This window comes from Lemur catta, chromosome 13 (genome assembly GCF_020740605.2).
Source record: "Lemur catta isolate mLemCat1 chromosome 13, mLemCat1.pri, whole genome shotgun sequence".
NCBI classification, from domain to species: Eukaryota; Metazoa; Chordata; class Mammalia; order Primates; family Lemuridae; genus Lemur; species Lemur catta.
The window spans coordinates 8,328,047-8,353,103 of record NC_059140.1 but is presented as its reverse complement, the minus strand read 5'-3'; positions in this window follow the sequence as shown (position 1 = coordinate 8,353,103).

Here is a 25,057-nt window from a genome sequence, read left to right as displayed (position 1 = left end):
TCTGTTTCCCATACTACTCAGGTTTTTGCTGGCACCGTATACCTCAACTTTTGCTGCTCCCATATGTCTCCTTCCCTACTCGTAACATTGAGCGTAAAGGGGGTTTCGGCAGTACTGGAACTAAAGTTTTTTGGGAGACTCTTATTCAAGATTCTCGACCTGTTCTCTCTCTCACCATTGGTGGTTGTACTTTTGAGGGCTTAGTGGATACGGGGGCTGATGTTTCTATCATTTGTCTTGCTCACTGGCTCCCCTGACTGGCCCAAAGTTGCAGTTCCTACTGTGTTGTCTGGATTGGGACAGGCCCAATGCGTGTTCCACAGTAAAGATGTCTATGATGGTTTAGGACCTGTAGGCCAACAAGCTTCTTTGCAGTTTTATATTACTGATATTGCTGTGAATTTATGGGGTCAAGACCTGTTACATCAGTTTGGGGCATTTGTAACTATCCCTCACTTGTCACCTAATGTTAAAAATATGATGCTAAAGATGGGTTACAACCCCGTCCAACATCCTGATGCACAGGATTCTTTAAACTAATCGCCACTGCTCAAGAAATTCCTTGAGCCCTCCCCCTGCGGTGGAATACAGATAAGCCTGTATGGATTGAGCAGTGACCTCTTACAAAGGAAAAGCTTGAGGCATTAAAGTCCTTAGTAGCTGAGCAGCTTGCAACAGTCATATTGAGCCCTCCACCTCTTCTTGGAATTCTCCTGTTTTTGTTATCAAAAAGAAATCTGGAAAATGGCGATTTCTCACAAATCTTTGGGAAATTAACAAATGTATCCAACCTATGGGCCATTTACAGCCCGGTTTGCCTCTGCCCTCTATGATTCCCACTGGCTGGTCTTTGATGGTCATTGATCTTAAAGATTGTTTTTTAACCATTCCTTTACAGTCTTCAGATTGTGAGCGTTTTGCTTTTACCATCCCAGAGTATAATAATGGCCGCCCTGAGAGTTATCAGTGGGGGGTGCTTCCTCAGGGGATGTTAAACAGTCCTACGCTATGTCAGGAATTTGTTGATCATGCTGTTAACCACCTTCGTGAGTGGCACCCACAAATTGTATTCTATCATTATATGGATGATATTCTTCTTGTAGCACCCTTTCGAGAGGTGCAGGATGCAGCCTTTGTAGATCTTAAGGAGAGTCTCAAACTCTATAATTTAATAATTGCCCCTGAGAAGGTTCAGGATACTCCACCTTTCAACTGCTTAGGGTGTTGTCTCTCAGAATCACAAATACGATCACAAAAGTTACAAATTCAGAGAGACAATTTAAAAATGCTAAATGACTTTCAAAAACTGTTAGGAGATATTAATTGGCTTTGGCCCTCACTTGGTATACCCACTTATGCTTTACAACATTTGTTTGCTATTTTAGAGGGCGATTCTGCTCTCAACAGCCCTCGTCTCAATCCTCAGGCTGAAGCTGAGTTGCAGTTTGTGGAGCAACGCTTGAGCTCCGGTGTCCTTGCGTTTCTTAACCCTTCTCTTCCCATAACTCTTTCTTTTCCATACATTTCACTCCCCTTCAGGTTGTTTAGGGCAGTCACATGGAATTCTTGAGTGGATATTTCTTCCTAACCAACAAAACAAAAGCCTTGGACAAACTAGCACAATTAATTACTGGAGGATGTCGGGGCTGTCGTCAACTCTCGGGAATGGACTCCTGCTGAATTGTTACTAATTTGAGTTCTAAAGATATCCAAACTAACTTTGAGTTTTCCACTGCTTGGCAGGTGGCCTGTGCGGATTACCTTGGGACTTTTGACAATCATTACCCCCCCACATAAGTTATATTCTTTTCTGCAAACTCACTCCGTTCTTCCTGTTTCTCCCATTGTTTCTAGCCCCCTACAAGGAACCACCTTTTTCACTGACGCTTCGAGTTCTCGTAAGGCGGGTTAGTGGAGCACAGTGGGCCAAAAGGTTGTTATTTCTCCTTTTCCATCAATGCAACAGAGTGAGCTTTATGCTATCTGACTTGTTCTACAAGATTTTTCCGCTGAACCCATTAACATTGTTAGTGACTCACAGTATGCTGTTTATGTTACTTCTCACCTTCCTACTGCCTCTTAATCCCCAAACTACATTACAACGTTTGTTTACCCACTTACAGGCACTCCTTCGTATGCGTCATCATCCTGTTTTTATTGTCCACATTCGATCACATTGCGGACTCCCTGGGCCATTGTCCAAGGGCAACGACAACATTGACTCCTTACTCATAGAATCTATTCAACAGGTGTCACAAGAACATGACCTCCCTCACACTAACGCAAAAGGACTTCAACACCGTTTTTCTCTTACGCGTAAACAAGCTCATGCTATTGTGCGTTCCTGTGCTTCTTGTGCGCCCTTAACCCTCCCTTCTTTACCACCAGGTTGTAATCCACGAGGCTTAAGGGGTAATCATATTTGGCAGATGGATGTTACATATGTCACATTTTTTGGCCGTCTTCATTATGTTCACCATACTATTGATACTCATTCTCACTTTCAGTGGGCTACTGCTCAAAGTTCTGAAATGGCTGATGCTATTATTACTCATTTATATTCCTGTTTTGCAGTGATGGGGCTTCCGGCTATACCCAAAACGGACAATGCCCCTGCCTATACTTTTAATAAACTTGCTACATTCCATACTCCATATCACTATATTCCATACACCATATCACAGGCATTCCCTTTGACAGTCAGGGTCAAACAATCATTGAACGGGCCTATCACACCCTAAAGCTTCAGCTACAAAAACAAAAAGGGGGAGTCCCTGAGTCTCCTCATCGTCACCTATTATGAGCACTCTTCACCCTTAATTTTTTAAATCATTGGCAGTCTTCAATACTAGGTCACAAAGTGTATATGTTTTAAGGGCTAGGACAGAGCTTTGGGTTCCAGTTAATTTATCCTGGCCTTGGAGTGAATCTGCCTTAATTACCACTTTTTTAAACAAAATAACTTCCTTGAGCCACCGAGTTAAGAGAGCTATCAGTCTTATGATTGCCGTTGTGGCAGGATTAATATCCATAGCCACCACGGCTGCTACAGCAGGTATAGCATTAGAACACTCTGTTCAAACTGCTGACTTCATCCGTAAGTGGCATGAAGACTCCCACCAGTTGTGGCAACACCAACAGGAAATTGATAGCTGTTTAGAAGGAGAAATCTTGCACTTACAAAGTACTGTCCAATGGCTGAGAGATCAAATTCAAGTCCTCACCACTCAGTCATTTTTGCGTGGTGACTGGAATATTTCCAGGTTTTGTGTTACGCCTGTTCCTTTTAACAGTAGCAAACATTGGCGAGTTCTATGCCAACTGCTAGCTGGAGGGCGTAACCTGACGGCTGATTTACAAAGCCTAGAACAAGAAATAACCAGTACAGTCCAGGAGAATTTGCCAGAATTTAATGAACAAGATTTCTTTCAAGGTTTGGCAAATGGCCTGTCATAAGCTAATCCTTTAACTCCTTTTAAATCTTTCCTTAATAACATAGGAACTAATGCCGGAATTTTAATTGTCTTTATTCTTTGCCTGTTTTTAGTCTACAGATGCTGGCACTACCAAAAAATAAAAATCAACCAACATAATCAAAATATCATGATGGTCTTTGACCATATTCGATGTCAAAGTTAAAAGAAAAGGGGGAGATGTAGTGACTGTCCATGGGCAAGAATTGGCTTGAGCCCAGAGTCAGCGAAGCTGGACGTGCTTCTTGAGGCCAGAGGTCAATAGGTCCAGACACGGCCTGTTGAACAAACAAACTGTTCCCTACAGCAGATACCCAAAGGCCTGAGGTCTTGCATGCAAGCAAAGGCATCTCATTGTCCTGCATGCGGTGATGAGGTCAAGAGGTTAAGATGCAAACATCTGCCTCCCTTGAGTATTTTCCAGAAGGAATGGAACTTGTTTCCTCAAGGCCCTAAGGATAGTCACATACCAGGAAGTAGCTGCTGGACAGAAAAAGTATAAAAATAAAATGACTGGTGCTGTCAGCACTGCAGTCTTGTACCATCTTTGTGTGTCTATGTGTTTCTTTCTGTGTTCATCCCCTGTTCTGCAATTGGGCCGCAACATTACAGGGCTGTTTCAAGGTCCACAGCAGGGACTGAGTTCAGGGTGCCTGTCACTAAAGTCATGGGTGAATGTGTCTTCTCCCAAATCCCTTGGCAGATAATTCTGGTAGCAGGACCAAGACCAAGTGGGGCTGTAACAGAGTCCACAGTGGGACAAGGATAGTTTGTAAAGTGGAGCTGGAACCACCTTGGGGGTGGATATTCTTTCTGAAAACAGCTTTCCTAGTTCTTATGTTCCTTCAGGGCTTTGCAACCTCCTACTTAGATCCTAAAGTTCCTACAATGGCACTTTGATCCATGGTAGCTGTCCAGTGATTGTTGCTGGGGGTGGAGGTTACAATCCAGAGATTTCCAGATAGTTTGCTATCTTTGCTGTCATCAGTCACCCTACTTTATTCTTTTTATACTGACCATGAGGTCCTAGAAGATGAGGTTTCCATAGGAACTTTTTAGTTCAGACCTGTTGTGATGATGGCCAAATTAGCACAGGAAGATTCAACAGCTCATGGTACTCAGCAATGAAACACTTTCAGATACTGATGTTAGAGCCGGTTCCCTTCGGCCCCAGGAACAGAAAGACAGAGTCAGTGAGGCTGCAAAAAGCAAAGGAGTTTTATTGACTAGCTCGAGCTAGGGTCCAAGCCCCGAGCACCAACGCAGTGGTCCCTTTCCATGGGCAGGGACCCCGCACAGCGAGGGCACATGTCTTTTATACTTTTCAGCAGATTATATGCACGGGGCATGTCATCCCCCCTCCCTCCCTTAATTCATTTGCTCCTTCAAAAGTGGCTGATTGTCTTGGCTCCTGATTGGTTGGTTTTCAAGCTGCGGGACAGGCTTCTGATCATGCCTTGCCCTTCTTATCTGGTTAGTTGGTTGGAGGCCCCGGGACTCTCCAGCCCTTTATCAGGAAGTAACTTGCGGTTATCTCCCCGGGGCCTGTCACACCTGTCACGGCTCCACTTTAGCTAAGCCAGCAAGCCATATTTACAGAAGCAAATAGCATCAGTTAGAATCAAAGAGAGCACACATTTTTTTTTAAACAATTCCTGTTCTTCACTGGCAAATCTTTAAGAGATTCCTCTCAATCTGGGGACCCACAGGGGACAGAAAGAACCTGACTAAGGAAAGAGCAAAAAACTTACTACACAAGTGCTTGCCTTACTCCTTGATGGATCTGTTCCTCTGAGACTCCAATTACTGCAGAAACTGTGCTTTCCCAGAAGTTTTAAGTTCATATGGATGTTCAATTTCAAATAACATGACTTTATGTGCTGTTTTGGCTAATAAAATTTGTTTATAAGGAAGGAAGTTGTCATATGATATTAGGAACATATAAACTTCACTGGTTTTTATTTATTTATTTTCCGTGGGTGACTCTGGTTTAAGTTCAAAATGATTTCATTGTGTGTGTCTATACAATAAATATGGAGGATTTCTTCACCAAACAGCATCTCCATCCTTGACTTGAGGCCATGGTGAAGTGCAAAAGGCACAACTGAGCAGGCTACACTCTACCCAAGGAGCCCTAGGTAGGCGTGTGATTTGACTGAAATCCATCAGACACACCAAACAAGTGGGGCAGGGCAGGGGAGCGGGTACCATTCTGTTACGTGTTCTTCCATAGAGAAAATGTTTTCTCAGTTTCTGCTTTAAGTTTCCTTTTATATTCTCTATAGCCCTGTATATGGGTAGGTAGATCTAATACAGTTTTATTTCTACATTTCTTTCAACTTTCATTCTCAATTATGGCTAACCATACATTCTTGTTCTGTTTGGTGTTATATTCCATAACCTAAAAATAATGTTGTCCTTCAATACTATTACATTTGTGCATATAATTCCTTCTCTTGCTAATGCCCCTTTGCTCCTCTCTACATATAGATAAAATGAAATTTAATTTTCAGGTTCTAATATTGATTTCCACCTGTTTTGTTTTCTCTCTGACTGAAAGTCTAGAGTCTTTCACCTCCTCTCTATTCCTCTAGCAGTACACATGCATACATTTTTTAACATCTCCACATTTATTTTATATTCCACTTAGTTTTATGCCTCTCAAGTGTTTATCAGTGAAGTTATTAAGAATAAATACCTTATTCATTTTATGTATTTTAGCACCTAGCATTTTGATATATAATAGGTGGTTGAAAATATTAGATAAGTGTTTGAAAGAATTAATGAATGAATATTGAAACAAATAATGGGGAATTTGGTATTGATACATTGTTGAGAGTAGCAAGACCTCTAAGTATCATACTTTCTAATGAAGAGTGTTATGAATGAAACTTTCACACTCTGGATTGGAGACAAGTGAAGACCTCATCCAAAAAGACTTCAGAATTTGGGGCTGGAAAGGTATTGGAGGGTATATGGAAAAGTGATTCAATGATAGCTTATCCTCAAACCAGTCTGTTAATAACAGACATTAGGAACTTACGATCAGCTCCCAATGAGCAATATTCGAGAAGGAGACACACACTGTGCATGAATAGCAGAGAAATTACAACAGGAAAAAGTGCTCTGAGATTTTTTAAAATTTCTTCTGAAAGAAAGAAAGCTATATATAAAAACAAAACAAAACAAAAAACCCAGAAGATCAAACAGCAGAAGGCAGCATTGGCTTTCTCTATCCCCATCCATTCACCTCATGAAAATGAAAATCCTTCTAATTTTTAGAAGCCATATGTAGAAATCATGGATAATGAAAATTTTCTCAGATTACATCTCCCCTGGAAGACACTTGTCTTCTTTACATGTTTTCCTCTTCTCCAGTGTAACTTAATAGGCATCTTGAAAGGGAGTTCCCTGGCTGCCTTACTGTACACCGACACACTGCACTCTGTGGCTCCAAGATCAGAACCCCAGGATGCAGCCACTACTTTGGGCTGCCTGGTGGGTTTGCTTCCCCATGTGCTACCTTAACTACCCTAGCAAAATGTACTATATTTAACGGAAGGGGCCAAACTTAAAATTCTGTGGTGCTGTGTGCAGTGCTCAACCCAGTGTTGAATAGTTACTGTGATGATTCCTGGCATCCATTTGTACACAATCCCCACACTAACCTAACCCTATTTGAATGTGATGTATCTCTTCAAACAGTTAATTTGAAACAACAACAAAGATGCGTGAAATACAACCTCGAAGAAAGATTTACCCATAAAATGAAAATGAAAACCCTTTTATTTTTATGATTACAATCAGTATTTCTATATGTATGGATGTTAATTTTAGCATTAATCATTATGTACAATTTTATTCTCTGCTTTTTCTTGTCATCTTACATTGTAAACCTATTCCATGTACCAAGTCACATTTTAAAATTTATTCATTTATTAGCCTCTTGTGAGGATGGGGTAGAGATGAATCTTCGTGTTGAGATTGCTCAGTATACTTACCGTGCAAGGACTGAACAGTGCAAGCCATAAAAGAACTCCACAGCACCAGACACAGGAGGGAATACTAATAACTGTCAGGGAGAACAGAGTTTGGGTGTAAAACATCGTGGCAATTTAGGACACGATAAAAATGATAGTGCTCTAATTTGTGAAGAAAATGGAAAAGAAGAAATCCTAGAGAAGGAAAACAGCATAGGAATAGGGCAGAGGTGGGGCAGGTGTGTGAGGGATGGCAAACAGTGTGAGTGCACACGTATGTACATGCATGCGAGCCTGCGTGTGTGTGGTGTTGGGGGGATTGAAAAGTCCCAGTATTGGTTTTGTTGAAAGTTACTCCTGGTATTCTTTTAAACCCTTAGACATAATTTTTGATCACTAATATATTGAGCCTCACAAGAACCAACTTCTGCACCCTACTCAGACCTCACCCCATTATCAGTATGTGCTCCCAGAGGAGAACTTGCTTGTTAAAAGTAGAATTCTAGTAATAAATTCCCAGGAGCTTTCTCCAAAGGGAAAGAGACAGGACATAGAACAGCTTATTTTATTTCAAGGTCTTCAGCTGGTTAGCTGGCTGCCTCTGTCTCATGGAGAAAGAACTAATGTCAACAGCTAGGAACTACCAGATAAGCCGTGCATTGCAAACCACAACAAACTCACCACAACCACAGAAAGATAGGGACATTTCAGTAGTCTTTGAGTAAGAAAAATTGATAATGACACTGTGGTTGATGGAAAAATATTTCTATATAGCACTTTGGTTTAAAAAACCGAACAATCCTTAAAAAATTCAGAGTCTTGGGGACTAAACTTTGATTTTCTAAAGATCTATTACAAAGTTTTGTAACCCTATTAATAACTGTATGTTAAATGTTTTCTTTTTTAAAAAATTACATATGCAGAAAATGAGGCTTAAGTGAATTTCATATGTAGTATCTGGTGCCGTAACCCTTACCTCTGTTGTATATCGAAAATCAACATACTCTCCATATTAATATAAAATGAAAGATTGCTTGAGGTCAGGAATTCAAAACCATCCTGGGCAACATAGCGAGACCCTGTCTTTACTAAAATAAAATTTTAAAAAAATTAGCTGGGCATGATGGCATGCACCTATAGTCTTAGCTACTCAAGACGCTGAGGCAGGAGGATCACTTGAGCCTAGGGAGTTCGAGGTTGCAATGAGCTGTGATGATTCCACTGCACTCCAGCCTGGGCAACAGAGCGAGATTACTTCTCTAAAAAGCATAGAAACCAAACAAAGCACATACAATTTAATTTTGTTTAAAATAAAAGATAAATATATATGAAATGATGAAATGTCATTCAAAAACAATAAGACAAGAAAATCCATTATATATCCATATAATTAAATTAGGCAAAAATAATCCAATTCAATTAAAAAACAAGGAGTGCACAAGGAACTTGGCATTAGGGGAAAACAGAAGAAAAATGCTCAGACCTTGTTCCATTTATTAAGAGCAAAAAGAAAAATGCAGACAAGCCTTGAGGACAGCATGGAGTCCAGAAGACACCTTGAACTATTTTCATTGAATTCTTGGTGCTTTTTTTCCCACTCTGCACCTCCATTTGTTTTTGCTTGTTTTGTTTTGTTTTTGAGACAGGGTCTTGCTCTGTTGCCTGGGCTAGAGTGCAGTGGAATCATCGTAGCTCACTGCAACTTCAAACTTCTGCAGTTCAAGCAATCCTCCTGCCTCAGCCTCCCGAGTAGCTGGGACTACAGGCATGTGCCACCATGCCCGGCTAATTTTTTTAGTTTTCTATTTTTTTTAAGTATACAATCTCACTATGTTGCCCAGGCTGGTCTTGAACTCCTGGCCTCAAGTGATCCTCCTGCCTCAGCTTCACAAAATGCTGGGATTATAGGTGTGAGCCACAGTGCTCGGCTTGCACCTCCATTTGAATTTCATATTTTCACATGTACACTTGGTGGATTTTCCTCATTTTTTATGACTGTACTTAAATGATCTTTAGCAATAAGGCTTTCTTAATGCCCCTACATTTTGTTGGGCTTTTATTTCCTGGCACTGCAAATAGAAGTCAGGGTGCACACTTTCTCCAAGGTTAAATTATGAGGTTTCTGGGGAGAATCAATGTTCCATGCATGGTCCAAACAAGCGCAAAGTTAACAAAATAAAACAGGGAAAGAAACAAGCTGAAGTTTAACTTCTTGCATCAAAGCAAGGAGAATTCACAGCAAGGTAAAAGGGTTAGTTTTCAGGGAAATATGTCATGAAGAAGGTGACAATTGAGTTGATGCTTGAAATACATATATCAATTACATGCCTGAGGAAGGCAGTAATTGATCAAATGCATAGACTTGAGGGAATGTAACATTTTGAAAACACTGCATTTGACAGGAGTATCAGGACTTATCAGTTTAGAAATGGAGAGTTGAATCATGCTTCATAATATCTGTAAAACATCCAAAGATTGAGAGTCATAAAGCCTTTTTCTCTGAAACTTAGTTATTTGTTGGATTTGATTATATTTCCTAAGCTATAGAAAGAATCTCTGCCATTAGTGAAACAGGTGTTTCAAATAGACATATACTGAGTACAGGGTAACTAAAGAGGGTGCTATGACATCTGACCAATAAGCAAAATATAAGAGACGAAATATTGCAGGGAAGATGAATAATAATATATGTAGGCCCTGTCAAATTATGAAGTCAGAAAACCTGCCTTGAAATTCCACTTCCAGTTTCCTCATTAAATGAAACTTGCTTATTGTTAGGATTAATTTTCTGATATGTAGAAATAGTCAATACCTGGGGTGTAATCCGATAACAGTCATGGAGAGTCACAGTAAAGTGCAGTCAGAGAAGAATGACCTAGTAGTTTTGACATGGAGTTACATGTAAATGTGGCTAATTAAATGAAATGTTTGACATAAATATGTCACTAGCTTTAAGGAGTGTACTAGGATAAGCAAATTCTACCTACTCAAGATAGTATTAATATCTTCTGCCTTGGGACACTGTCTCTCTAGGACTCTCCTTAAGGCTCTTTTCACTTCCTCGTTTCTCAGGCTGTAAATTAGAGGATTTAGAGCAGGATTGATGACTGCATGGAGCAAGAAAATCAGTTTATTGCCCTCAGCGGAATATAGAGATTTGGGCCTCATGTACCTGAACATCCCTGTCCCATAATAAATGGTCACGACAGTCAGGTGAGAGCTGCCAGTTGAGAAAGCCTTTTTCCTACCCTCAGCTGAGTTCATCGTCATCACAGCAACCAGTAAATGCAGGTAAGAGAGGACAATGAGGAGGAAGGGGAGGAGGAGGGTATCAGATGCTCCTATCACCATCGTGGTCTCCTGCAGGGATGTGTCGCCACAGACCATGTGAAGAAGAACAGGGACTTCACAAAAAATATGATCAATAATGTAAGGGCCATGGAAGGGAGATATGGTGATGTAGAGAGGCACCACAGAGGCAAAGAAGGTGACACTCCAGGCCCCCACAGCCAGCTGCACACACACAGACCAGGTCATGATGAGCGGGTACCACAGAGGGTGACAAGTGGCCACGTAGAGGTCTAGAGCCATAACTGCCAGAATGATGCACTCTGCTGCCCCCATGAACAGGCAGATGTAGGTCTGGGCCAGGTAGAGTTTGTAAGAGATGACTTTCTCGGAGGCAAGGAGGTTGAAGAGCATCTTGGGGACCACAGCTGTGGTGTAGATATGTTGAGAAAGGCCAAGTGACAGAGGAAAAAATACATGGGCGTCTGGAGACAGGAATCAATTACTACCAAAATGATAACTGCCATGTTTCCAAAGAGATTGACCAGGTAAACCAGAGAGAAGAGGAGGAAGAGGGGGATCTCAGCCTGGGGGTGATTGGAAAGCTCAAGAAGGACCAGCTCGGTGATGGTGCTGGAATTTTCCTGAGCCATCTTGGTGCTCAGCATTAAACTGTCAAAGACAGAAGAAAAAATGTATTTTGAAGGCACAGAATCATGAAGTAACAAAGACACTCTAATTCTTTAACATCATCAAATGCTCTCAGAAGAATGCATTCAGTAACTCATTGCACTGAATTATCTCTTTTTGAAAACTTCTTTTATATTCATGCTGAAGTTTGAAAAAGGTTTTCACATATTTTAATAAAAAAGTTCCTATCCAAGTTCTGAAAGTGAGCATAAATACAAAAACACAATCATGCATACACAGAGATGCACACACATACAAATAAAGGATAAAATATTTTACATTGCTCCTATACGGCATTTGCTAATGTGAACAGTACAAGTTTTTAATAGGAGACATCTGTATGACTCCTCATATCTTCCCTGTGAAGTAGGTGTGATTGACACTGTCCCTTCAGGTGGGGAAACTGAGGCATGGGGAGGCAACTTCTCAAGTTACACAGCTGAAAGGTGCCCCAAGGCCTCCTTTTCTCCTCTGAGACATGTTGTTTCAGAAGGCCGAGGTGTGGGACACAGCTGGGGGCTGAGCCATGTGGGCCTGAAGCTGAGATAACCGGGGGTGATGGACCCACCTTAGGCCAAAGCAAAGTAGGAAATAGAGACCCCAATTGAACCAAATGACCCCCACTCCCCTCCCATACACACACACCTCAGCTCACTCAGTCATGGCCTCAAGGGGCCTTAGAGGAAATGGGGAAGGAAGGAGGCCCTTCTGGGGGAGGGGCTTGCCTGTGGTCACCTCTCAGCATAGAACCCAGGTCCCTTAACTCCCACCTGCATACAGGGGCTCTCCATTTCCTAGTTTCATAGTTGCCCCTATTCCAGAAGTTTTATTCTGGCCACAAAGAAATACCTTTCACTGGGCATAGCCATGTTTAAATGTTTCGGCTCCTTACTGCTTCCTGGTCAGGACCAAACTCTCAGGGCCGACATTTGAGGCCTCCACGGTCCACTCCCTTTGTCCCCTCTTTAGGCTTGTTCCCCCAGACACCTCTCAGCCAGGCCAGAGTCCTCACCATTCCCGCTTGTCCTGATTGTATACCTTTGCCTGTGCTGTTGCTGCCCCTGGAATGCCTTCCCTTGCCGCCACCTGGCCAGGCCAGACCCCCTGAGCTCCTGTCCCAGGAAGCCTCTCACTCATCCCCTTCCCTGTGGTGTCTCCCACCTCTGACTCTGGATCAGACTGTACTGTCCCATTCTTTAATAATAACCATCTTGTATTCACGTGTTCCTTAGGCCACCCTATTAGACCCTAAATTTCTTTTCTTTTTTTTTTTTTTTTTGGAGACAAACTCTCACTCTGTTGCCAGGGCTAGAGTGCCATGGCATCAGCCTCACTCACAGCAACCTCAAACTCCTGGGCTCAAGCGATCCTCCTGCCTCAGCCTCCTGGGTAGCTGGGACTACAGGCATGCACCACCATGCCTGGCTAATTTTTTTCTATTTATTTTTAGTTGTCCAGATAATTTCTTTCTATTTTTTAGTAAAGATGGGGGGGGTCTCTCTCTTGCTCAGGCTGGTCTCGAACTCCTGACCTCGAGCAATCCTCCCACCTCAGCCTCCCAGAGTGCTAGTATTACAGGCGTGAAACACTGCGCCCATCTGGACCCTAAGTTTCTTGAGGACAGGGTCTAGTTATTAGATCTACAATGGCTAATCTTTTCAAAATAAAGATTGTAATCTATGCTCTGACCAGGATAAAAAAGCAAACAAACAAAAAATCCTACAAAAATAAATAAATAAACAAATATAAAAAAATTTAAAATCAACACTCACACAGAGGTTTACCAAAACAAACATCTTGCTTATGATGATTTCCTCACTACCTTACTACCTTCCTAATAAAGGCAAAGTTTTCAAAACTTTTATTAAACTTTTGAAAATAGTTATAAATGTTTACCATAATAAACCAACATTTACCTTACAACTGAAACAAAAAATTACTGAGACACTGAAAATTCCATTCATTTACATAATTATGCCACAGATTTTCCTTCCATTGTTCCCTAATTCCTTTTACTTTAAAAGCTGAGATGACTTCAACATCTAGGTTTTCTTTTACCTTTACCACATTTATCATTCTTTATGGTTCTTACCCTTCAACCATGGCTATTTCAGGCACATCTAGAGTTACAAAGTTATAGAGTTCTCAAATGTTTTCTACTCCACATTAGTGGAAATGCCCTACACTTTTGGAAAACCTAGAATCAAAACCAGCTTTAAGAAGAGCTTTTGATCCTAGCAATAGCTTCTGTAGGACCCTGAGACATGGCCCCAGCCTGCATAAAAATAAAATTAAGGAAAACATGATGAAAAAGAACCTTGCATACCTCTGCTACAGCTGAGTGGCCGGCAACTTAAAGAATCTTACTTCTTGACTTTAGGTAGAATCAGGTGTTTTTTGGTACATGGGACATGTCTGCTCTTCAACAAAACTTGCTATAGATGTTTGCAATTAAATATCACTCAAGGAAATGGAAGAGATCCAGCTAGGGTCATCTGATCTGTTTTACAGAGGTTTGTATTTACTCTTCAATCCTGGAGTACGATAAAAATATACATGGTATGCTTAGCCAATTATATATGCATGATGAATATTTCCTTCTTCCATAATTAGCTTTTCTTCCATCTAAATTTAAGAAGCAGGCCAGGCATGGTGGGTCATGCCTGTAATCCTAGCACTCTGGGAGGCCGAGGCAGGTGGATCGTTTGAGCTCAGGAGTTCGAGACCAGCCTGAGCAAAAGCACTACCCTGTCTCTACTAAAAAAATAGAAACAAATTATATGGACGACTAAAATATATATATAGAAAAAATTAGCCGGGCATGGTGGCTCATGCCTGTAGTCCCAGCTACTTGGGGGGCTGAGGCAGGAGGATTGCTTGAGCCCAGGAGTTTGAGGTTGCTGTGAGCTAGGTTGATGCCACGGCACTCTAGCCCTGGCAACAGAGTGAGTCTCTGTCTCAAAAATGAATAAGTAAACAAATAAACAAATAAAATAAATAAAAATAAATAAATAAATTTAGGAAGGTATAGCCTGTCTTAAAGAAATTTTCTTACTGTGCTATTCTTTATAGGACTACACTACTTAAAACTTTGTGCTAAATTTTTGAGGCTATTGCAAATAAGCATGGTTCCAGAAGAGTTAAATTGTGTTTCAAATTACAGAAATGCAATTTGTCTACAAATAAAATAAAATAAATGTCCACATGATTGAAGATTCTGGTTAAATGGTTTGCAAGTAGTTGAGGTTTTATCATATAACTGTGTTTTGCCCCCATTTCTTCCAAGTGGTTGCAGTAAAAGGACATAATTTTTGCAAAAGGTTGGTGAGCTTTTGTTTTGTTTCTTAAGTCTGTTTTGAAATGGTACTTACATTTTTCTTTAATTTTTCACTCATGCTGGTTTTGCATAAATAAAAGTTTAACTCTTTGAATTGTAATTTGACAAAAATTACTTGAGACACTATAATTTTGATGCACCTGACCTTTGAGGAAAAGTCCATATTTAATCCTGCGGAACCTCATCTCAAATCAATTTGGGAGTTCTGCTGAGGTGTAGGCTCTGGTTTTGGAAGAGAAGACACTTTCAGTTGAGTACTGTGGGTTGGAGATTTCAATTCAGAACCGCTCCTCAAATCCTTTCCAGCTGTGATGGTGGTTGTATTTCATCACTTGTTATTCCAGCTGTGGAGACTTCACTGAGATGTTACCAAGTTATTATCTTTCAAATGTAGCTTTAATGATGTTTTTCTTCAAGACAAATCATGTATTCCACTGAGAATTTAAAGGAGCTATTGTTACTACCCTATTTTGAAATAACAGATTTTGCCTTTCTATATCTGACTTTTATAGTGGGTGCAGGAGCTAAAATTAGTATGATATTATGAAAACTCAATAGCTTTACCCCAAGAGAGGTAACTTTTCTTATGATGTACCTGAATCAAAAGTACCCAGCTACATGTCTACTGGAAGATACAATAGAACAGAGGAAGATTTTTAGTCAATCCATCTTCCTTCTTGTTAACTACTCCAAAGGAAAAAGTGTGTGGCAATAGAGTGAAATGACAGTAAAGAGCTTCTTAAAATTACCTTAGAATCTTATTTCAGTTGATTGGCCTCTTCTTGTCCCTCATTAGTGTTTGGCCATATGACACTAGCCGTAGTTTAATAATGACCTCAGCTATGGCTGGAACCTTGCTTTACATTGATGTGTTCAAAAAGGTGAGGGTCTGTCCTGACCCTATTGAAGCTCATAAGCAAGTGGGGAAGATGCCCACATAATCAGCTAACTGTAACAGTAAGTTACCACAGCTTCTATGTTAGTGAAATCAACATGATATGTAAGTAACAACTCATGTGTTGCCTTCTATAAGGAACATAAAGTTATTGATTTTGTTTTCCAGCAAGAGTTAAAAATACCCAATTGCAGATTTTCACCTCTGTCTGTGTTGTAAGAAAAAAATTTCAAGAAGGCAGCCAATCATAGATACAATCTTTAAACATGAAATTGAGTTTACTCTGCCCAAAAGTTTACTGAAGGGGAGATCAACTACAAGCTTGGTGCTGTTAATGCCATACCAAAAGCAACAGAGGGAGGTGGCCTAGAATCAACAACCTAGGACAAGGACCAAATTTAGTTTACTTTTAAGCTTTTTGTAAACAAAAGCAAAACAACAAATGTCCTTGGTCTTATCTTCTTTGTGTCATGGTTTGGTTTCAGTATACTCAGCCTCACCAGTAGCCTCAGCAGAATAGGGTCTCCATGGAAGGAAAATGTACTGTGGACATGTTACTTAGTGTACATCGGGCATGGGGGTGATGCCCAAGCTCCCAGATCTTAGCTATCACCTGGAATGCTTTTTTCCCACGAATATATGAGAACCCTTTTTATGGAATACAAGGAAAACCCCTAAGTAGCTCTTGATGCAATTGTGCACCAGCACCACTGGAATATAAATTTATCCCTAGCACTCAAAGCAGTGCTTGGCACACATGAATAAGCACATATAGAATGACTGACTGAATGATTACCAGATTAGGAACCTCACAGATATCTGGGTGTATTTCCTTGAACTAGCCATTTAAGGGAACAGGAAAAGAGGACTTAGAATGGTTTAGTGCCAGACCCTGTCATGTTGTACTAGTTTCCTGAAATGTGTACCAAAAGGAGTTTCCACCCAAATAGGTTGTCGTTTACCTTTCCCACCATAATCCAGACTTTGGTTATCCCAATGCCTTTTATTGGAAAATAATCAAAGCATGTGCTTCTTTATCCACACTCTATGGTGAATTGGCACAGAGCTCTATGTAGTTCATGGAAGGGATGACTTAACTGAACTTTTCAACAACATATTTTCTTTCTGTCTTCTCTAATACACACATGGCATGAGAATAATGATTTAAAATATTTGTTTTTTCATCCACGTAAGGATTTTCTTAAAAATGTTCCTCTAAATGTTTTGTCATCAGATCTCTCTGGTCACTGTAACTGTGTAATGGATGAACAAAGTGATGAAGATAAAATAAATAAAATTCAAAGATAATTATTCTATTTTTTCATGTCTCAAAAGCCCTTTTTAAGAACTTTAAAAACTATAAGTTTTTGTTTTAAAAATCAAAGTTATATTTATGGGGATCAGTTTAAAAATAGATTCATGGTCACTCATCATTGTTACTGTTTTCTCCCTAATTCTGTTAACATGGAATACTTGAACAATGGACATCTCATGTATATCTGAATTGATAGGAACTATAATTAAATAGTTCATGAGGTAATACTGTAGGCCCAGTCTACAGTTCATGATCTTACTTTTGGTAAATATTTAAGTAACTAGACAACTCCTTATAAAATTCATTGAGGAACCTAAATCATACACAGAAAATGACCTATTTCCTCTTCTCAAGGAGTTCAGTTTGGTAGAGTAAAGATAGATAAACTGAGACTGTCAACAAGAGATATTCAGTGAGTACTGTGGGAGCATAGCAGAGAATCACTGAACTCCTTGAGAAAGGTCAGGCAAAAGTGAGCTGCTAACTCTCAGTCTGATCAAAAAGTATGTACTGTTTCTACTCATGCAAAGGGAAATGTCTGGGAGAACTCACTATCCCCATTCCTGGATATTTCCTGCCTTATAAGACAATTGGAATGAAATGTCCATTAACAAAAAGCAATGCTGGCCGGGCACGGTGGCTCATGCCTGTAATCCTAGCACTCTGGGAGGCCGAGGCGGGTGGATTGCACGAGGTCAGGAGTTCGAGACCAGACTCAGCAAGAGCGAGACCCCGTCTCTACTAAAAAAAATAGAAAGAAATTATCTGGCCAACTAAAATATATATAGAAAAAATTAGCCGGGCATGGTGGTGCATGCCTGTAGTCCCAACTACTTGGGAGGCTGAGGCAGTAGGATCACTTAAGCCCAGGAGTTTGAGGTTGCTGTGAGCTAGGCTGATGCCACGGCACTCACTCTAGCCCAGGCAACAGAGCGACACTCTGTCTCCAAAAAAAACAAAACAAAAACAAAAAGCAATGCTTTGAGTTCTGTGAAAACTCAAGAACCCCAGTATCATCTATTTTGCATGTGTTTGTTTAGTACAGTTTTTTTAATTAAGCAACTTTCAAATATGAGTTATCTACATACTGCTATTGATAGATATTATTTATAGGTGGATCATAGTACAGCTGTTGAATATTCCAGAAACTAAACCATGTGACATAATACTAACTCCATTTTTATTATAGTTTGGTGGAAGCCATTCAGATAGCATCAAATTCTATATTTGTTTGCTCAAAGTCCAAAACATTACGTATCTATCTATCTATCTATCTATCTATCTATCTATCTATCTATCTACACAGAGATACACACACACATATATGTATATATCCTATAAGCTCTTAAAGTGTGATGTTTTTTTAAAAAAAAACTAATATTATGACTCTCATCCAAAAATAAAATAAACACATGTGAAAGATTTTATCTAAATTATTAAATAATAAGTGAACCAGTAAGATGTTACAACCATCCTTGTAGATTTCAAATTACCACATCTTGTGTATTCAACCAAGTTGAACCAGAAATACTGAAAACTTACAAAAAGATGCAAAACTGGCCTTCTCTACCAGTGCAAAGGTCCCCATAAATCAGTTATCTCTTCACCAGATAGAATTTTCATGTGTTTGGCCAAATATTAGGTATACTGCTATCAGTTATCTACAACTTACAGAGTTGTAACATATCCCTTGTTGTGAAAAGGCTTAGGGACCCCATAGTACACCAGAAGCATTTGCTAAATGCCTTGTTTTCCACTGAATACACACAGCAATCTTCTCATCTATTTCAAAGTCCTTCATAACTTATCTTTACAAAAACTACACTCATTGTCAGTCTATTATACTGAAGAAAGGCTTTTCTGCTATTTGTGCAACAGGAATCAGACTACCTGGTTTTCACCAGGTTGCAGTCTTATAGCAAAAAGCAAAAATCGTGACTATCAGCTTATATATGTTTTCTGGATAGTAGTAACAATTTGGGGGGAATAACCATTTTTTTGTGAATAACCATTTAAAAATCCCTTACCAATTACCAAATAAGGAGAGTAGAAAATATACTACTATAAGCTTGATTTATATGTGAAAGTGATACCAATGAGGCAAGATTTGGGACAAAATCAGCCCTAGAAGATGGTGGAGCAGAGCATAAACTCTCATAAAGGACCTGGAAGTATTTATAGCTGAGGTTTGGGTTCTCACCAAGAGACAGCATTCCTGTGTTGGTACTTGTAAATAAAGGAGCACTTTAAATTTAATTGCTATTTAATTATATCACAAAGGTTTTTGTGGGTTTTGGTTGAGATTATTTTCAAGTCTTATAGGATTTGCCTAAGTTTAAACACATTGCACTAGTTTCAGGGAAATATTTCAGGCAGGTTTTTATTTTTTTAATGAGACTTTTGTTTTTGCATTCTTTTATATTTTCATTGGGTTGTGAAGACAGTGTACAAATATACAAGAAATAAATTCCCAGTGCTTATTTTCTCCTCTCTACAGGCAATCCTCCCTTTGCTGGGTACCACATTAACTGAAGCTTACATATCTGAGATGGGTTCTTGATTTGCCCTCTTACTCATGCAAAGTTAGGGTTGCCTGTTTTTACAAGTTTTTACATGAAATACCTTGCTTAAAGAGTGCATTTTTCTGTCTTTAGGATGTTAGACCAGCATCAAGAGCCAATGTTGTTCTCCTAAAATATCTATTTGTGGTATTATACAACATTGAGCAACATTCCTCATCCAATCAGATGGATGCATTTAATTTAGTGGTATGTATTCTCCAAGCATTCTTTGGCCTCTTATTTTATGCAGCCCAGAACTCAAAAATAAATTTACAAAACAGATAATGAAGTTTTTCATTGTATGCCCTCGGGGACTGAATTATAATTTGGAAAATGTAATTTGAGGTATTCATTCTGAAAGATAATATTTTAAATAACTTAAATACGCTTATAAATTTGAGTTTATTAATTATTGGGTGTTTGTTCTATCCTGGTAAACTATAGAAATGTGCTTTGTCAAGAAGAAAAGTGATAACGATTTACTTCTCTTTTCACTTGAAGGAGGCTAAACACCATGACTGATTAAACCACAGAGTGACAAGAAAGCAGCTGACATGAGTCTAAAATTTAAATGAGGAAAAACAAACAAACAAAAAAAGATGCTGGAGTTAGACAAGCCAAGATGCAATTCTCAGCCCCACCACTTGCCAGATGTGTAATCTTGGGCAAATTCAGTGACATTGACCCACAGTGTCTTTATCTAAAAATGTGGAAACGGTAATAATACAGTAGTTACATAAAAATCACACTCCTGTAGTGCTTGGCTGTTACTGATGTTTTTGGAGATATCATATATATTCAATTATGAAATGTGACTTATAAACATATTATATGAGAACTAGTACCGTATTTTTATCTATTTTTGTATAGGTTACCCTGCTTTTGAAATTTATTCTTGAAATTCCCATAGGACATTTAGAAAAGAAATCACTTGCCTTTATGTAGACTGTTCAGGGACATGTGGCACTGGAGGAAATGCATCAGGTATTGTCAACAATTGGATGTTTTTTTGTGAAAAATAGATATATGCTTGTGAAGATGCTGGGGCAATGGTTTCCCTGGAGCCCCTGGCAGCTGAGGTTAAGGGAGCCTCTGGCCTGAGTTGGTAGGGCCCAAGCCTTCTGATCCTTCCTTAGAAGGCCTGATAATTGGTGAGGACATGTTAATATTTTTTGTAGGGTTGAGAAATATACATGATGAGGTCACAACTTTCAAGAAGTTATTGGTGGCAGCATGCTATGGCATGATGCTTTGAACCTTTTTTAAAATCAAACTTCGTGAGGAACCCCAATATATATGGTAGAATCTGCTATTGTTGAAACTGGAATGGAAAGTGCAGAGGTAGTGGAGGCAGGCCTGGCTTTTCTTTCTCTCCTTCCTCTTCCTGGTCTTTGAGACACTTTTCACAATTCTAACATGCTATGAGATGATTTGAAACCAACTCACATCATTTGTTGTTAGGGAAACACTGAACTCAAAGATAAACAACCTTCCATAACATGAATTTCTGTGCCACCCATTCCTAGCTGTGTTATCTTTGGTCAGTTATTCTATGCCAGTGAACATCAGTGTCTTCATCTATAAAACGTGGATAAAAATGTCTTTGTTGTTATTGTAAATATTAAGAAAGATAATGTATATTAAAAAATAAAAATAAAGGTGAAAGTAACTAGAAAAAAACCCAGAACTTTGTAAATGAGAAATCGATAGGGTTTGTAAATGGATTCCTCAAAACTAGAGCTAATGATGTAAAACAGCCAGCAATCCATGTTAGAAGGCAGAGTCTTATTCAGAATCTAGGTATATCTGGCATGATTTCCTTCATATTTTTCCCCATTTCTTGGTCTTATGACATGTTCATTGCTTTGAGAAAATCTTGCTTCAGGAAAGCCCATTCGTCAGGACCTGAGATAAACCTAGTATAACCCAACAGGGATTTCTTCTTTTATTCTGTACTAACATTTGGCAAGATTCTAAAAGATCCTTTCTTTCCTGAGAGTATAATCAAGAAAGGAATTTGAATACTCTACGTGAAAAGAGAATTAAACTGAGCACCATAGTTTGTTTCTAAGGCAGTATGTGCTGTATTTGTGCTAAGTAAAAGTGTTAAACATGGTTTGTTTGTATTTTCTGTCTGTGCCCAGCCCAGACTCAGGGCCTACAGTTGTCTGTGATGTTGGGGACAAACATTTAACCAAAACTATTTAACCACAATAAGAAACCAATATCCACATCAGGAAATGGGATAATAATAAAGACAATAATTATTATGACCCCTTTGTATAAGAAACCTTTGAGAGGTAGCATAAGGATAATCATTGTTAATACTTAGAGCAGCAAAATAATTCTCTATTGAAATTATTTTTCCAAAAATAATTGTCACTTATGTATTTAGAGGCTTTTTCTCATTAAAGCATGGGATTGGTCCTGTCCTGTGGCTTTAGAGGTACTAGCAGAGGGCTAGAGAAAGCATCTTCTGTAGAGGACATATGCCTTATGTGAACAGTCTGTGAGATTTGTGTCTAGAGAAGACCAGGGTATCACAAATGAGGAGTAAGGGATTGGGGAGAGAGAGGAAGTTGTACAGAGAAACCATCCACATTTTAATAAGTAGCCAAGAAAAATGCTACTAATCAAAGCATTGAGAAGAAAAGCATGTCTGGTAATGAAGAAAATCATGTGGAACTTTTCTTTAAATCTAGGCCAATGGCCATTTCTGTGGCATTTCACAGTCACATGTTCTCACAGTCATTCCAGGAACCAGCCCACTCATGCAGCCAGAGTGGAGAAAACAGTGATTAAAGAACCCTCAGTAGCATTATGTCAGGTTTTTTAAAATTTTATTCATCTATTAATTTTGGTTGGCTGTATTTGTTTATCTATTTTTTTTATTAGTGATGAAGTGCTTTTCAAAGGCTTGAAGAAAAAGAGGTGTGAGGGAAAAGGAAATGGTTGCTCATGATATCCTAGTCTTCTCAGGATTAGTAGCATTTGTCTTGCCTACTTATTAAAAAACATTCCATAAAATGTTGGAGTTTGTTACATAAAGATGCGAGTGTTTAAAATGTAAATATGCTCAAAGAGAATACATCCATGATAAGAGTTTTTCTATCCTGAGAAGGATTTGAATGTCTCTAAACTTCCAATCTTGCTATAGAAGATGTCTGTCTTTATAAAGTATTCCTTTCTTGAGTTGAACAGACTGTGATTCCAAAATGGGAAATTCTTATTGCTTGATGTTTTTATAATGATCTCATTTTTGCTCTTCAAAAGAAGGTAAGTCATTGCTTTTTAACAATATAACCAATGCAATCATCAGCAAAAATCTTGACCATTTGATACTGGTCTTTAGACTTTGTTGTCTTGGGTCCCTAGGTTTCAATTTCAGACTTTCTCACAGCTATGAGGAATCTCTCGGTGGTGACTGAGTTTATCTTGCTGGGAATCCCACACAGAGAGGGTCTGGAGACAATGCTCTTTGTTTTCCTTCTGTCCTTCTACATGTTCACCCTTATGGGGAACCTGCTCATCCTACTGGCTATTGTCTCCTCCACTGGGCTTCACACTCCCATGTACTTCTGCCTGTGCAAGCTGCCTATTGTTGACATATTTTCCTTTCTATGAGATCGCCCAAGATGCTACTCTGCCTCTCAGGGAATAGCTACACCTTCTCTTATGCAGGCTGGATGTCCCAGCACTTCTGCTACCATTGCCTGGGCTGTACTGAGGGTTTCCTCTATGTGTTGATGGCCTACAACCACTTTGTTGCCATGTGCTACCTTCTATGCTACACCACCATCATAAGCTGCAGAGTGAGCACCATCCTAGCCTTGGGGACCTCATTTTGGGGTACATTCAGGCTACCTTTCCCACCACTCTCGCCTTCCAGTTGCCTTGCTGTGGCCCCAGTGAGGTGCAGTATTACTTTTGTGATATCCCAGTGATGCTGAAGCTGGCTTGCGGGATTCCTCAGCCCTGAACATGATCAATGTTCATCAATGTGGGCCTCATGCCCCTTGGCTCTTTCTTCTTAATCTCTCCTCCTGTAGTCTCATAATCTGCTCCATCTTGCAGATCTGCTCTGCTGAGGGCCAACACCATTCTTTCTCCATCTGCAGTGCCCACCTCACTGCCATCCTGCTTTTCTGCATGCCGCATTCCTCACATACTGGAGGTCAACCCCAGTCCCCTGGCTGCATGCAACTGTCCAGATCCTGAATAACCTGGTAACCCACATCTTGAAGCCCTTGGTCTATACCAACAGGAGCACGGAAGTGAAATCCTTGCTGAGGAAAGTGTTACATCATCTGGGTTCCTTTCTGAGCAGTTGGAGAGAGAGATAAGTAGCTAACATTTCCACCATACTTGTAGGTAGAAACCCTTTGTATTCTCACAAATATTTTTGAGCTTGAGAGCACAGGTATTATCATCTCCATTTTACAATTTGGGGAGTAAGACTCAAAGAGTTAAAGTAACTTGTCCAAGGACACTTAAAGAGTGAATGGCAGAATGAAGATTTAGGGATGGTTTTCTGTCTCTGGGACCTGTGCTTTCTTGAGGACATGGCACTGCTCATGATGGAGGGATGGGACTCTTCCCAGAGGCAGAACAACCTGGCCCTTCTGCTTCTCAATCTTTATTTTTTCCATCCTCTCCTCCTCTCCTCACCCCACACACACCTCTTTATCTTGGCTGCATTATTTTACCTTCAAATGGCTGCATTGGATAAATGCTTATCTTATTGTTCTCAAGAGTTGTTGGGAAATTGGCAGACTTCAAATGGCATCCTGTTTCTTCTATACCATAAAGTTGTACAAAGAGAAAGAGTCTAGCCAGGATCTGAGACTGGCACCTTCTAGGCAAAGCAGAGGTGCCAGAGTGCTGTATCACTTCCAAACTCTGCCCACTGGGCTTTCACCTGGCAACAGGCCCTGGCTGTGAATTGGCAGCATGTGAGTCAGAAGAGAAAGTAGGTGGAGGAATCCATGGAGTAGGGACTGTGCTGTGATTCTGCATTGGAAAATCTGGACTTGGCTTTGTCTTGCTCAGCACAAGCATGGGAAAGGGCTATGTCCAGGCTGTCATTGTTGTGTGTTCTTGGCTTCTCTGTTTACTAATAGAGTTTGATATCCAAAACCCGACCCCAGGCAGATTCTGATTTGTTTAGAGGCTTCTCTGTTGCCTTCGCAAATTTCTGCAAGATAACCCTGTATTCTCCAGTAATTATTTATTTTTGCTCCTTTCTAAATGTGTTACAAAACTGATATCTATTCTGAATGTCACTGCTGTGTTTTGCTTTACCTACAGTGACTCCAGAGAGCACAGCTATGATGAGGGCATCCAAAGTGGAAACCTATGATATGCATATGAAAAGTGAAACTGAGGTGATGGCCAGTGACATGGCATGGGGAGGATTGTGAAGAGAGGTTTTCAAAGGCATCTTCACAGGGGCCAAGGCCTGTTCTGTTTATTCCCTTCTCTCCCTGGGACCTGGATGATTTGTTGTAAATCAAATATA